This window comes from Vulpes lagopus, chromosome 7, assembly GCF_018345385.1.
Source record: "Vulpes lagopus strain Blue_001 chromosome 7, ASM1834538v1, whole genome shotgun sequence".
Lineage (NCBI taxonomy): Eukaryota > Metazoa > Chordata > Mammalia > Carnivora > Canidae > Vulpes > Vulpes lagopus.
The window spans coordinates 108,616,133-108,631,375 of record NC_054830.1 but is presented as its reverse complement, the minus strand read 5'-3'; positions in this window follow the sequence as shown (position 1 = coordinate 108,631,375).

The following is a 15,243-nucleotide window of genomic DNA, read 5'->3' as shown; positions in this document are numbered from 1 at the left end:
TAAAATAATGTGAAAGCTCACGCACTTGCAAGGCTTGATATTTCTTCTTGTCTCCACCCTGTATCTCTGTAACTCTGTTTCCTGCTTCCTTTGAGGTCGGTGGTGAGCTCACCCTGAAATGCCACAGTGAGACGACTGGCTGGATTCCAGGGGTTGGTAAACAAATGGGTTCTGATAAAAACCTCTGAGTCCTATACTTTGCTCCAATTAGCCAAAGAAAGCACTTGATTTTCTTCTTTAGGGCTAATTCTATCCTTTTGTTAATAATTTCTATGATTCTTAAGAAGTAGCTATATTTATTCTTCTGATTATGCAAGGAATACTTTCTTTTTTAAAATTTATATATTTATTTATTTATTTATTTATTATTTATTTATTTAATTTATGAGACAGAGGGGGCTGAGGCAAGAGCAGAGGGGGAGGGACACCATGCTGAGCCCCGAGTCCCACAAGCGCCTTGATCCCACAAACCCAAGATCATGACCTGAGCTGAAATCAAGAGTCGTATGCTTAACTGACTGAGCCACCCAGTCTCCCCAGTAATACATTTTTATGGCATAAATTACATTCCAAAGGAGTATGAAAATTTCCCACTAGCATTTTTTAGTATATGTGTTTCTCTTTCAAATTTTATCTTGTCTCTCTTGTTCAGGAAAATATCCCTGTCTTATTAAATGCTCTCTTCAGCTGAGTATAGCACTAAAAAGTTAAATGCAAGAGAAGACTACAGATTTTAGTAGAACACTAAATTATGGAAAAGTTGATATTTGGGGTATGTCTGAATACTTCTATTTGGGTAAGATTTACACGAAACCTTTTTGGTTTTCCTTAGCTATGGGAATAGTGGGTGAGAGGGTGAGGATACAGTTTCTCAGGAGATTTGATCTTTGATTCCATCTGCAGTTTGGAGGCCTTTGTGAAAGGGAGGAGGCCAGTGTGCTTTGCATGTGCTTTGCAGAGGGTTATTGGCCTGGGTGACCTGACCAAACGCACTGTGTTTCACTGGAACAAACCTACCTAGAAACAGCATGCTGTGTTAAGATGCTGATTGATTAAACAAATGCATTCAGAAACCTGAAATAAGTCCAAAAACTGCTCTGCTAAAGTCAGTCCTAGTCATGATTAGAATGAAGAGGCATTAAATACATGTTTTGGCTAGTAGAAGCCTTAGCTTCAGGGTGAGGCCCCATTTGGCGTCTTCCACCTGATTCAAGAGTGCTGAACGAACATTTAAATCTGTTCTACCTTCTTCAACTCTGTTCTCCCCTCTCCTGCCATCCCCCACAAATCCTCCATGTAGACAGAGAACGGTGACAATTGTAATTATGTGAAGTCAGTCACCACAGCACGGGGAGGTGAAATTAGCAAGGGGATGGGACTTGATTACAAAAATAACTATTTATTTATAAAGATTTTATTTAATTAATTAATTAATTAATTAATTAATTAATTAATTAATTAATTAATTAATTAATTAATTAATTAATTAATTAATTAATTAATTAATTAATTAATTAATTAATTAATTAATTAATTAATTAATTAATTAATTAATTAATTAATTAATTAATTAATTAATTAATTAATTAATTAATTAATTAATTAATTAATTAATTAATTAATTAATTAATTAATTAATTAATTAATTAATTAATTAATTAATTAATTAATTAATTAATTAATTAATTAATTAATTAATTAATTAATTAATTAATTAATTAATTAATTAATTAATTAATTAATTAATTAATTAATTAATTAATTAATTAATTAATTAATTAATTAATTAATTAATTAATTAATTAATTAATTAATTAATTAATTAATTAATTAATTAATTAATTAATTAATTAATTAATTAATTAATTAATTAATTAATTAATTAATTAATTAATTAATTAATTAATTAATTAATTAATTAATTAATTAATTAATTAATTAATTAATTAATTAATTAATTAATTAATTAATTAATTAATTAATTAATTAATTAATTAATTAATTAATTAATTAATTAATTAATTAATTAATTAATTAATTAATTAATTAATTAATTAATTAATTAATTAATTAATTAATTAATTAATTAATTAATTAATTAATTAATTAATTAATTAATTAATTAATTAATTAATTAATTAATTAATTAATTAATTAATTAATTAATTAATTAATTAATTAATTAATTAATTAATTAATTAATTAATTAATTAATTAATTAATTAATTAATTAATTAATTAATTAATTAATTAATTAATTAATTAATTAATTAATTAATTAATTAATTAATTAATTAATTAATTAATTAATTAATTAATTAATTAATTAATTAATTAATTAATTAATTAATTAATTAATTAATTAATTAATTAATTAATTAATTAATTAATTAATTAATTAATTAATTAATTAATTAATTAAGTCACCACAGCACGGGGAGGTGAAATTAGCAAGGGGATGGGACTTGATTACAAAAATAACTATTTATTTATAAAGATTTTATTTATTTATTCATGAGAGACACAGAGGCAGAGACACAGGCAGAGGGAGAAGCAGGCTCCATGCAGGGAGCCCGATGTGGGACTTGATCCCGGGTCTCCAGGATCATGCCCTGGGCCGAAGGCAGCACTAAACTGCTGAGCCACCCAGGCTGCTCCAAAAATAATTTTAACGTGGAGAATGTTTCCTAAGTTTTCTAATGTATAGGGTGGTTGACTTATCCTGGGAAACAGAACTTAGAGAAACAGTTTCTAATAAGCCATTTACTTTTTCACTGATGGAATAATGGAGGGGACAGGCTGTGGTCCTTACAATGTAGCATTAGATTTTATATATTTTAAATTGAGCTTTCCACTTTCAGTAGTATAGAACTTTATGAAATGTAGACACAGTACTTCAAGGTTAGAGGGATGCAGCCAGGAGGTTTTCTGGCTCAAGTCCCCTGAGGGAACATCTATGTCAGAGTGGCAACTATGCAGTATAGTTAACATTAGTTTCCTGCCTGTATCCAAGGTGGACAAACACCACCTATCAGGCACGATTGTCAAACTCTACTCAGACATGTCCTCATGATCTTGCTCATCACATAATCTTTCCCACCTGTCAAAATATTAAAATAAGCATCTGGATTAAAACCACTTGTCATTCTTGATTTAGGTGAATTTACCTTAATACATTGTTTGGCTCTTATTTCTTCGTTAGTATCCCAGACTCTGGTGCGGGACGAGTGATTCAAGTTCATCAAGTTACTAGAAGTTAAATAAATGAACCCAAAGGTAGGTAGGTAGGTAGGTAGATAGATAAGTAGGTATGATTTTCACTGGAGGCGATTTCTCCCTACCAATAGGATGTGCTCCCTTCTTGACATTAGAACCTTTAAGAAAGTGGTTTAATGAATGTAGAATGAAAGCAATAAGAGATAAAGAATTTTAAAGGCTTTTCTGACCATGTGAAATCTTTTTTTTTCCTCTAGATTACATGGATTAGAAAATGTTTCCCTTTTGGGTGACACCAAATGGGGCCATGAACCTCTGTCTCATTGATTCCCTTCCTGGCATCCTGGGCCCATGTTTTTCAACTGGGAGTACCTGGAGGTAGGCCAGGTAACACAAAAGTGGTGACACTTGGTATCAGGTGTTTTTTTAGGATTTGGGCATGAGCCAAGAGGAATAAATACTGTATGTAGTAAATGTGTATGTTTTTTATATCTGCTAACATATGAAATATTTTTAAAATTAATATTTAATTTACATATTATAAAATTTATCCTTTTAAAGTAGTTCAGTAGTTTCAATATATTTACAAAATTGTGTAGTCATTACCACTATCTTATTCCAGAATACTTTTATCACCCCAAAATGAAAGACTGTACACATTAGTAATCACTCCTCATTCCTACTATCTTCAGCTTCTGGCACCTATTCATCTTCTTCTCCTCTTTATGGATCAGCCTATTCTGGACATTTCATATAAATGAAACCATACAATATGTGACCTTTTCTGTCCAGTTTCTTTCACTTAGCATAATATTTTCAAGGTATATCCATGTTGTAACATGTATCAGTACTTTATTCCTTTTTATGATTGGATGATAGTCCATTTCATGAATATAATATATTCTGTAGTTGGTGGACACTTGGCTGGTCTCACTTTTGGCTGTTATGAATATTGCTATTATGTACATTCAGCTAAAAGTTTTTGTGTGGACATGTGTCTTCTGTTCCCTTGGGTCTGTCTCTAGGACTGGAATTGTATGTTTAACTTTTTTGAGGAACTGTTAAACTGTTTTCCAAAGCAGCTACATCAGTTTACAGTTGCACCAGCAGTGCATAAAAGTTCCATTTTCTCCAAATCCTGACCAACACTTGGTACTATTTTTCTTTTAAATTATAACTATCTGAAAGGACATGAAATGGTACCTCACTGTGGTTTTGATTTGAATTTCTCTTGTAATCAGTGAGGTTGAACATTTTTGCATGTGCATTTTGCCCATTTGTATATCTTCACTGCAGAAATGTCTAGCCCAATTTTTAATTATTTATCCTTTTATTGTTGAGTTGCAAGAGTTTATGTTCTAGGTACTAATCTTTGTCAGATACTCGATTTGCAGATATTTTGTGTTGTCTTTTCACTTTTTTAAAAAAAAGATTTTATTTATTTATTCATGAGAGACACAGAAAGAGGTAGAGACACAGGTAGAGGGAGAAGCCCGTCATGGGACTCGATCCTGGGTCTACAGGATCATGCCCCAGGCTGAAGGTGATGCTAAACCGCTGAGCCACCCAGGCTGCTCATCTTTGCAGTTTCTTGATGGTGTTCTTTGAAGCATAGAAATTTTTTATTTTAATGAAGTTTACTGTATTTCTGCCTTTGGCTGCTTCTGTTTCAGGGGTCATATCTAAAAAAATCTTTGGATCCAAAGTCATGAAGAATTATGCCTTTGTTTTATTTTAAGAGTGTTAGAATTTTGCATTTAGAACTTTGATCCATTTTGAGTTAATTGATGGATATGGTGTGAAGCAGGGGGTCCAGATTTATCTTTTTGTACATAGATATTGTTTTCCCAGCACCATTTGTTAAAAACACTGATTTCCATCATTTAATTTTTTTTGGCACTCTGTTGGAATTCTGTACTATCAATTCTGTTTCATTAATTTATATGTCTATCCCATATCAGTACTACACAGACTTTATTACGATAGCTAGTACATTTTGAAATCAGGATGTGCGAGTCTTCCAACTTTTTGTCCTTTTTCAGAATTGTTTTGGTTATTTTGGATCCCTTGCATTTTCATATGAATTTTAGAATTAGCTTATCAGGTTCCAGAAAAGCGGAAAGGCAGTTGAAATTCTGATAGAGATTGAATTGAATTGAATCTCTAGATCTATCTATTGCCATCTTAATGATGTTAGTTCCCCAAGGATTTGAACATGAGATGTCATTCCATTTATTTAAGTCCTCTTAATTAATTAATTAATTAATTAAATTTATTTCAGTAACTTTGATAGTTTTCAAAGGACGCATTTGCACTTCAGTAGTTAAATGTGTTACTAAGTATTTTATTGTTTTTGAGGCTGTTATAATGAGGAATTGCTTTCTTTTTTTTTTTTTTTTTTTTTTTTTAATTTTTATTTATTTATGATAGTCACAGAGAGAGAGAGAGAGAGGCAGAGACACAGGCGGAGGGAGAAGCAGGCTCCATGCACCGGGAGCCTGATGTGGGATTCGATCCCGGGTCTCCAAGATCGCGCCCTGGGCCAAAGGCAGGCGCCAAACCACTGCGCCACCCAGGGATCCCGGAATTGCTTTCTTAATTGTGCTTTCACATTGTTCCTTCCTGGTATATAGAAATACAACTGCTTTTGGTATTGTATATATATATTGTATATATATGGATATGGATATATATACACAAAATATAAATTATATATTTAATATATTAAAAATAATATGCATATATTTATATACACATAGAAATATATATACAAATACGTATCATATATACATATATGAGATATATATATTTTATAGCCTACTTTCTTGCCAAATATGTTTATTTGCTCTAAGAGATTCATTTTTTGATGGATTCCTTAGAATTTCAATATACACACTCATATTGTCTGTAAATAGGGTTTTTCTATTCCTCTGTTCCTCTAGTACTGCCTTCTTTTGGGTTTAATAGGTATTTTTTAGTATAGAAAATTTTTATTTCCTAGTCATTTCCTTTACTATTTATTTTTCAGTTATTTTCTTACTGAGTATCCTGGTGATTATAATGTAACTTCTAACAATATAGTTCAGCTTAATACCAACTGAATTACAACAATATATAAAAAGTTTCCCCCTGTATAGCTCCATTCTGTCACTCCTATGCTTTCTCATACAAATTATACCTGTATATATTGTCTGCTCATCAACACCCAGATATATAATTATTGCTTTATTTACCTATGTAGTTACCTTTACTGGTGCTTTTTATTTTTTTGTACGGGTTCAAGTTATTATGCAGTGTCCTTGCATTTCAGCCTGAAGGACTTTCTTAGCATTTCCTGTAGAGCAGATGTGTTAGCAACAAATTCTCTTAGTTTTTGTTAGCTGGGAAATAGCTTAACTTCTTCATATTTGAAGGATAATTTTGCCAGATGTAGAATTCTTATCAGGCAGGTGTTTTTCTTTCAGTACTTTCAGTTTTGTTTTGTTTTATTTTTCTGTACTGTGTCATCTCATTCATTGCCTTTGGCCTTCACAATTTCTGATGAAAATTCAGCTGTTAAGCTCATTGAGAATTCCTTGTATGTGATGAATATTTTCTCATTCATTGCTTTTTAAGGTTCTGTTTTTGCCTTTGTCTTTTGGTAGTTTGGTTATGATGTGTCAGATCTTTTAAGTTTTTTAGTTTACCTGGATTTTGTTGAGTTTTTCAGTTGTGTAGATTAATGTTTTCATCAAATTTTGAGAAGTTTTCAGACATTTTTTTAAATACTCTTTTTTTTTTTTAAGACAGAGAGAGAACATGTACATGAGTGGGGGTGGGAAGGGGCAGAGTGACAGGAAGAGAGAAAAATCTTAAGCAGGCTCCATACCCAGTGTAGCACTCAATGTAGGGCTCAATCTCATGACCCTGAGAGCAGACCTGAGATGAAATCAAGTTTGATGTTTAACTAACTGGGCCACCCAGGTGCCTCTCTTTAAATATTCCTTCTGCCTTTTTTCTCTCTCCTGTCCTACTGGGACTCTGTTATGCATATATTCATAGTCTTGAGGATGCCCCACAGGTCTCTGAGCCTCTGTTCATTTTTCTTCATTGTCCACCGCCCCTCCCCCATTCCTGAGACTAGATAATCTTAATCAACATATCTTTAAATTTGCTGATTCTTTCTTCTCTCTGCTCAAATCTGATGTTGAGCCTTTCTAGAGAATTTTTTTGTTTCAGTTATTATGTTTTCCAACTCTCAAATTCTTACTTGGTTTATATATGTACATAAAATTACTGTCTTCTTTATTGAAATTCTCTACTTGATGAGACAGTTTTCATTCTTTCAGTTATTTACGTGATTTCTGTTCTTTGAACATATTTAAATTAGTTGATTTATAATCTGTCTATTATATGCAACATGTGGTTTTCCTAATGACAGCTATTGGCTGCTCTCTGTGCTAAGTCCTTACATGCAGTTGTGTGGCTTTATCTGGCCATCAGAGTTGTGATCCCATGGGAGTGTTTATACCTATATAAAATGCAAATGTCCTCTCTCTTTCTACTGCATGCTAAGGACAGAGGATCAAAAATATGGAGGTTATGCCTTACAATTCATCAAATTACATAGTCTATTTCACGACTTATGACCACTAATATTTTACCTGAGGTTGCTCTCATGAAGTCTCAAGAACTGATTAACTCTCCATCTCTGACAAACCTTTGTAGCTAAAAGACATTGGGGGCCATCTACATAAATATGATAAGATCACTCTAGCCTGTGAGATTTAAATCATACATGAACTTTTCCCAATAAAAGTTTCTTTATCTCACTGGGTGCAAATATACAATCCAGAAAGACTCTACACCTACTTTTTATTTCAATCCACCTTTTTTTTTTTTTTTCAGGAATCCTGGGTGCCTCTGCAGTTTAGCGTCTGCCTTCAGCCCAGGGCATGATCCAGGAGTCCTGGGATCGAGTCCCACATCGGATTTTCTGCATGGAGCCTGCTTCTCCCTCTGCCTATGTCTCTGCCTCTCTCTCTCTCTCTGTGTGTCTCTCATGAATAAATAAATTAAAACTTTTAAAAAAGAGCTGCCTGCTTTAAAATAAATAAATATAAATAAATCTGCCCTTTTTTTTTTCAAATGAGAGTCTTTTGGTTTTAAAATCCTCCCTGAGAATCTTGTCTCACAACTGACCGTTTGATTATAAGATTCCAGAATGCACTAAGCCCTATTCAGTAGACAACTCTCACTCTATGAAAAACTTGCAGACCCACAGTAGGCATATTTCCTCACCCACTTTCACCATCTGCTAGTACTTTGACCAACAGAAAGCAAACAGCCCAGGGCCACCTAGGGAAACACAGACTGAGATTACCTCAAATCATGGTAAACAGATGTAATTGGCCCAGTGAGCTTTGAACCCTAAAATTGCACCACACACAGACATGGTCTAAGCATTGCCAGAGGTTACAACACACACACATTCTTGGCACCATTGTTCTAATTGACTCAGACCAGCTGAACGTCTTAAACTGAATGATAAATTAATTATAACAATGCAAGGAATACTGCTCTTCAGTTCAGGGATTAAAACGTTTCTCTAGCTAGTAATACCTCCTAAAAAAGAAACTGTCTGTATAAATGATTTTCGAAGCTACAATCCTACTTTCCTGTCCCACAACACAAGCCATCCCACGTCTGGTGAGCAGTGTGTACTGGCCACCAAATGCAGGATTGTGAGGATGGAAGATGAGTCAGTAGGCTAGCAAGTCGGGAAGGACTGAGAACCTGGGAGGGGTTGACCCTGGACATGGAAATGAGGATGAAAATGGGCCAGGATGAGAGAAACAGGTAAAGGGAATAGTGATTGCCCTGTAGCTGCCTGAGCCCATGAAGAGTTGCAGAGGGCCTTCTAAATCAAGCCTAATCCCACTGTTCACTTGTTTCCAACACTGGAAATGGAATTTTTGAATTTCACTTGACTCCAGGGAGATCTGGAACTGCTCCAGGAATATTTGTGTTGGATGCTATGAAAGAGAATAGGGAAGTCATTTTGGGATGCGTCAATACAGTTGTACAAGGACAAGGTACGTTTGTGTTTCTGTCTTCAAAGTTTACTTTTAAGTTTTATGAGAAGTTATGTCAGAGATATAAAACAATTTTTTTGTGTGGTGGCTAAATAGAAACTATCAAGAAAAGAAATGCAGTTGGACCTTGTGGACATAAAAGATAGAATGTGACTTTTAGAGTAGCTCGCCCTACCTAAACTGAGCCTTAGTCAGCCAGCAGGGTAAACAGAAGTTTTCAGGGAAAATAGTTCTAGGCTGGAAGTATCTTTCCTAATTCCAAATTCAGATACAGTTGACCCTTGAACAATAGGGAGGTCCATTGCAGGTCTACCTATATGCAGATTTGGTTTTTTCTTTTTTATCAATACGATACAGTACTATAAATGTTTTTTCTCTTCCTTGACTTTCTTAATAACATTTTCTTTTCTCTAGCTTACTTTATTAAAGAATACAACATATGAAAAGAATGTAAAGTATGTGTCATTTGACTGTTAATGTTAATAGTAAGGCTTCTAATCAACAGACTATTCATAGTTAAGTTTTGGGGGAATCAAAAATTAGACATGACTGCCCAGGGCATCAGCACCCTTAACCCCCCTGTTGTTCCAGGGTCAACTGTAATTTCTTTCTGCTGGAGATGTTTTCTTTTTGTGGTTAACAAAAGAGTACCCATTTGTATTCATTAGAGTTCTCCCCAAGAAACAGAACCAATAGATGTGTGTGTGTACACAAAATCACACTATTATTTTTGTATATATATTTTGTATATATATCATATATATACAAAAATAACCCTCTGTATACTAAAGAAAGTACATATGCAAGAAGAGTTATTTTAAGAAGTTGGCTCATGTAATTTTAGAGTCTGACAAGCCCCTACAGGGCAGGTAGGCAGGATGAAGACCCAGGGAAGAGTTGATGTTGGAGCTTATAGTCCGAGGGCAGTCTAGAGCCAGAATTCCCCCTTCCTTGGGGGACCTTCCATCTTTTCTCTCTTAAGATTAAACTTGTGGAGAGTAATTTGCTTTATTCAAAGTCTACTGATTTAAATATTAATCTAAAAAATACCTTCACAGAGACATTTAAACTGGTGTTTGACGAAATATCTGGACACCATGGCCTAACCAAGTTGATCCGTAAAATTAACCATCCTACTTAGTACCTTTGCTTTGGAAATAAGAATTTAACTGTGTACTTTGACTTCAAGAGTTGAACTAGAACAGGAACAGAACTTGGCATGCTGTGGGAGCCAACGGCTGTGGGAAGCCTTCATGGGACTTCAGGAAATTTCATTTTATTGCTTTAATTTATGGAAGCTTTGTGTCTCTTAATTACATTGTCATTGAAAACTTTCCTTCTGGTCTGTCCAATTTAAAACTTTTGATGAGGAGTTAGAAGAGAAATAAGACATAATGAAAATGATGGAGCCAGGGAAACCTCCCTAATTCCCACATTTCATTAGCATGTTTTGCATTTTGAGAGCACTCCGCACATCTCTTCTTATTTCACCAGTGCCAAACCATACAGAAACAGAAGGGCTGTCAAGGAAGAGCAGAGAGTGGGTGGTGTGCTGGAGCAAGCAGAGAATCCCACAAGGGAGTATGTATTCAGGTTAGCTGGAGGCCCCCATATTTTCGAGAGCCAATAGCACAGGCTGTCCCAACTCATCACTTCAGAACAATGTTAGCTGGAAGAGGAATTTCTGGCCATGGTTTTCGAAATAAAAATCACCTACTGCATGACTTAGTGCATTTGTTGATCATTATTAAATATTTTGAAACATCTTTTAATCATCGGAAGTTACAGTTTGTCCATTTCTTCCCTAAACCTTGTTGTAAGAAAAGAAAAGGAAAAAAAGGTGTTATTTTGCCAAAATTAGAAGGGTTAGGCAAGAATCCTCCATTTAACAATTTTTTAAAAGATTCTGTTTATTTATTCATGAAAGACAGAGGCTGAGGGGGAAACAGGCTCCCCACAGGGAGCCTGATGCAGGACTTGGTCCTAGGACCCCAGGATCACACCTTGAGCCGAAAGCAGACGCTCAACCACTGAACCATCCAGGTGCCCCATTTAACAATTTAGAGGACTTCATTTCTTGGTGCGTTTCTTCTAAAAAGAACAAAGCACTTTTTTTGTTTTTGCATTTATTACCTCTTTTGTTCCCACTCCTGGTTTCTGCCGAAACAGAGGCTCGGCTGAGTTAAGTAATAACTGTCTGGCCTTGACTCCTGAGAAGGTCTCCTCTGCATCCAGTGTCCTCTAAGGATGGCCTCCGGGATGGTTGCTTATTCCTAGTCTCTTGGAACCATGGGAGCTCTCCAGGCTCTCCAGGGTGCTCTGCAGGGTACTACAGGGGACATGTGCGGTCACAAACAGGCAGGGCCAGGGGAGGATCTCAGGGGGAGGAGGGGCAGGGTAGCAGAGGGGCTTGCTCACCTGAGCAGCTGGTCCAACAGACCGGAGAGGAGAGAGGAGCCCATGCTGAGCTCCTGCAGACAAGTGGAGCAGCCCATCTGGGCCAGGAAGTAACGGAAGTTGTCCTCACCATCCACAGAGGGCTGCCTGGAGTCCCCGTGCACGTAGTGCAGCCGCAGGCTGGCCAGGTGCTGGAGGCGGGCCACATGTGGGATGATAACAGACAGGCCACGTAGACCCAAGTTGTTAAAGCGCAGGTCCACGCGGCGCAAGCAGCCCGCGTCCAGCAGCTGCAGCAAAGCCACAGTGTTGCGCATGGGGAGGTCCTCGGCCAGCAGATTAAAAAAAAAAAAAAATGTGTATGTAGGACAGAGATTTTCCCTTGTATGTCTCACATTCACCTAAAGCACAGAATACCCCAAAAGCAAAGATGGTGCTGTCTCCTGCAGGACACTGAAAATGTGAGACTCAGGGGACCTAATTATAGCATGTTATCTGAGCTGGCCTTGGAGGAAGGTGAAAGCTTGGTCTGGAACACAGATGGAGAATAAGTGACAATAAAGAAACTTCTTAAAGTGGTGATGGGGTATGTTGGGAAGTTCATGTAGAATAGCTTCACAGTCTTCTGAGAGGGGGGTAAGTAGACAATACAAAGATGGTGAAAAAATGACCATGAGCTTGAGATGAAGCATGGTTAGAACTGGCCACTGTAGCTGAGAAATGAGAAATGAAGAAAGGGATTGCCAAGCAGCTGGGCCCAGGAAGCAGGCACTGTGATTCTGCAGTAGTGTGTGACTACCCAGGAGTAGGAGCAAGAGGACATGATAAACAGAGGAGGTGGAAAGGTAGCTAAGCCCAGAGTTGACAAGCTTGAGTGCAACTGCTGACCATGAGTTCTAGGCAAGATGGAGAGACAAGGAGACCAGTTGCGAATATGGAAGAGGATTGAGGAGTTAAAGTCATGGGAGGAGCCCTGTCAGAAATAGGCTGAATACTCTTTGTCCATGGAATTCCTTTGTGCATCGGTCATCACCATTAATCCTTATGAATTTGCCTTCCCTGAATGCTTTTTTTGTTTCCCTTCTACTGAAATGTTCTTCTCCTCCTTGGGGTTCAGGTCAAGTCTTGCCTGCTCCAAGACATTCTCTTTGCTATGCCTAGTTTTGTCAGCATCCTTTCTCAAAACTCCCTCAGAACTTTTTCTGGGGCAGCCCCGGTGGCACAGCAGTTTAGTGCCGCCTGCAGCCCGGGGTGTGATCCTGGAGACCCGGGATCGAGTCTGTATTGGGCTCCCTGCATGGAACCTGCTTCTCTCTCTGCCTGTGTCTCTGCCTCTCTTTCGCTCTCTCTGAATAAATAAATAAATAATTCTTAAAAAAAAAAAAAAAAAAAAGAACTTTTTCTGGGACATTTAAATTACTTCAGAATTCTAGTCATCAATTTTACCCATTGTATACATCTTATCTCCTTGTGAAGACTGGCAACTTGTCCTGGTGTAAGAATTGAGTCATATGCTACTTTTATTTTTCTAACATGAGAAAATGCTATTTAAACACAACCATGCTTAATATAAAAAAAAAAAGTTTTGGTTGATTATCCAGTGAATGGCGTTACCACCATATACTTATTTTGTCAGATTTTTTTCTGTTTGAGAATTTGCAACATACTGACCTGATCACTCATGAGAAGTTCAGAATATCTGTCAAATAATTCTTATTTCCAATGTTAATTGTCTCTATGAACCACTTGATTCCAACAAAATGCTCACAGAAGAGAGGATCCCAAGCACTTATTTTAAATTATTAAATTATGATAGAATCAAAAGAACTAAAACTCTCTCTAGATTTTTATATTTCCTTGAATTAAGAGTAGAGCAGCTTTGTGCTTTGTTTTTAATATGTAACAAAGTGACTTGTATCTAGCAACAGATAAATACAAGGTGACTTGTATCTAGCAACAAATAAATATTGAATGATAGAGTATGATAGAGTATGATGAACATTTAGTGTAATGAATAGACGATGACTTTTCTGCATGGACCAAAATTGCTACCAACAGGTCAGCCCTACCTCTAACTAGCTGATGACCTTGGACAAGGCACTTCCTCTTTCTCCTTCAATTTCCTCCCACCCATGAGATGCTTGAGTGGACTTTAGGCTCAAGCAGTGTAGGGCTGACGGTAGGAATCCCTGCCACCAGCTCTTCTGCGTGGCCACATTGTGGCCTTCCACTAGTGGGCGCCATTGAGCAGACTTCAGAGCCTCTGCCCTCCAGAGCGGCCCACAGCATTTCCCATCCTCACTGACGCATTTGGATCTGAAATGATGTATGATTATGAAAGTCATTGGCATAATTCGATTCCATCAGCTATTCTTAAGGTCTTCCCTGGCCCTCTGGTTTTGAGTCATGCCACACTGGACGCTTGCAGTTTTGCCTTCGGAGCCTGTTGCCATCGAAACAGTTCATCCTCTATGGAAAATGCTGAACTTCATAGTGCTTTGCTCTTTCTCTTCATAGGCAATTAATCTCTTTCTGCATATTGAAGACAGGCATCAACCTCCCTGAGCTCATGGCCTAAATTTCATGGGCAAAACCTTAGAGATGACTTAAGATGTAGAGGTTCAGAGCAGAGGGAAAGTTTAGGAATCATTCTAGTCAAATCCTCTTGTTTTACGGAAGAAAAGTCAGGTCCAGAGAGGCGAAGTGATTGGTGGAAAGCCACCCTGCCCTTCAGGGTATAAGGCAGGGCTGGAACCCGGGGACAATTCTGAACCAGAAGTAGAACCATGACTGCGTGGTTCCTCTTACCTTTCATTACCTGCCCTTTCAGACACCCTCAGTGATGTGGAAGTTATGTGAGCTGCAGCTTGCATTAGTCTGGTTTTGTATAAACGTCCTTCATTTTGCCTTTATTGGCAGCTCATTATATGCCAAGTGCTGGGCTGAGCTCCCAAAACACGTTATGTCTCATTTAATCCCAGGCCATGCAATCTAGGCTCGCAAGGATGGTCTCTGAAGCCTGCCACCTCTGAAGTCCCAGCTCTGCTTCTCAAGAGCCATGTGGGTTAGGGCAAGTGATATACGCTCCCTGTGCCTCATTTTCCTCTGCTGAATCTGGGAATATAATAGAACCTCCTTCTATTTAGTGAGATAAAGCACACAAGCTACTTAGCAGAGGACCTGGCCTGTGGGAAGCACTCCAGAAATGTTAACTATTGCTTTTATCATTTTTAATCATTAGTGTCCTTCACACTGATATTCAACACAAGAACTATCTATGTACTTTCACATTTATCATGTAAATGGAGTTTTAAAAGTGTGTACATAGCTGTCAATGTGTTAATAATTGTATATGTTTCTCCATCATGTAAATAATGTCACTGTGAAATGAATAAATAAATAAAACCAAAGTGGTATAATTATCCTAAAAGAAAATAAAGCCATGATAGGGGCACCTGTGTGGCTCAATTAGTAAAGCGCCCGACTCTTGGTTTTGGCTCAGGTCATAATCTCAGGGTCCTGAGACCAAGCCCCACGTTGGTCTCCATGCTCAGCT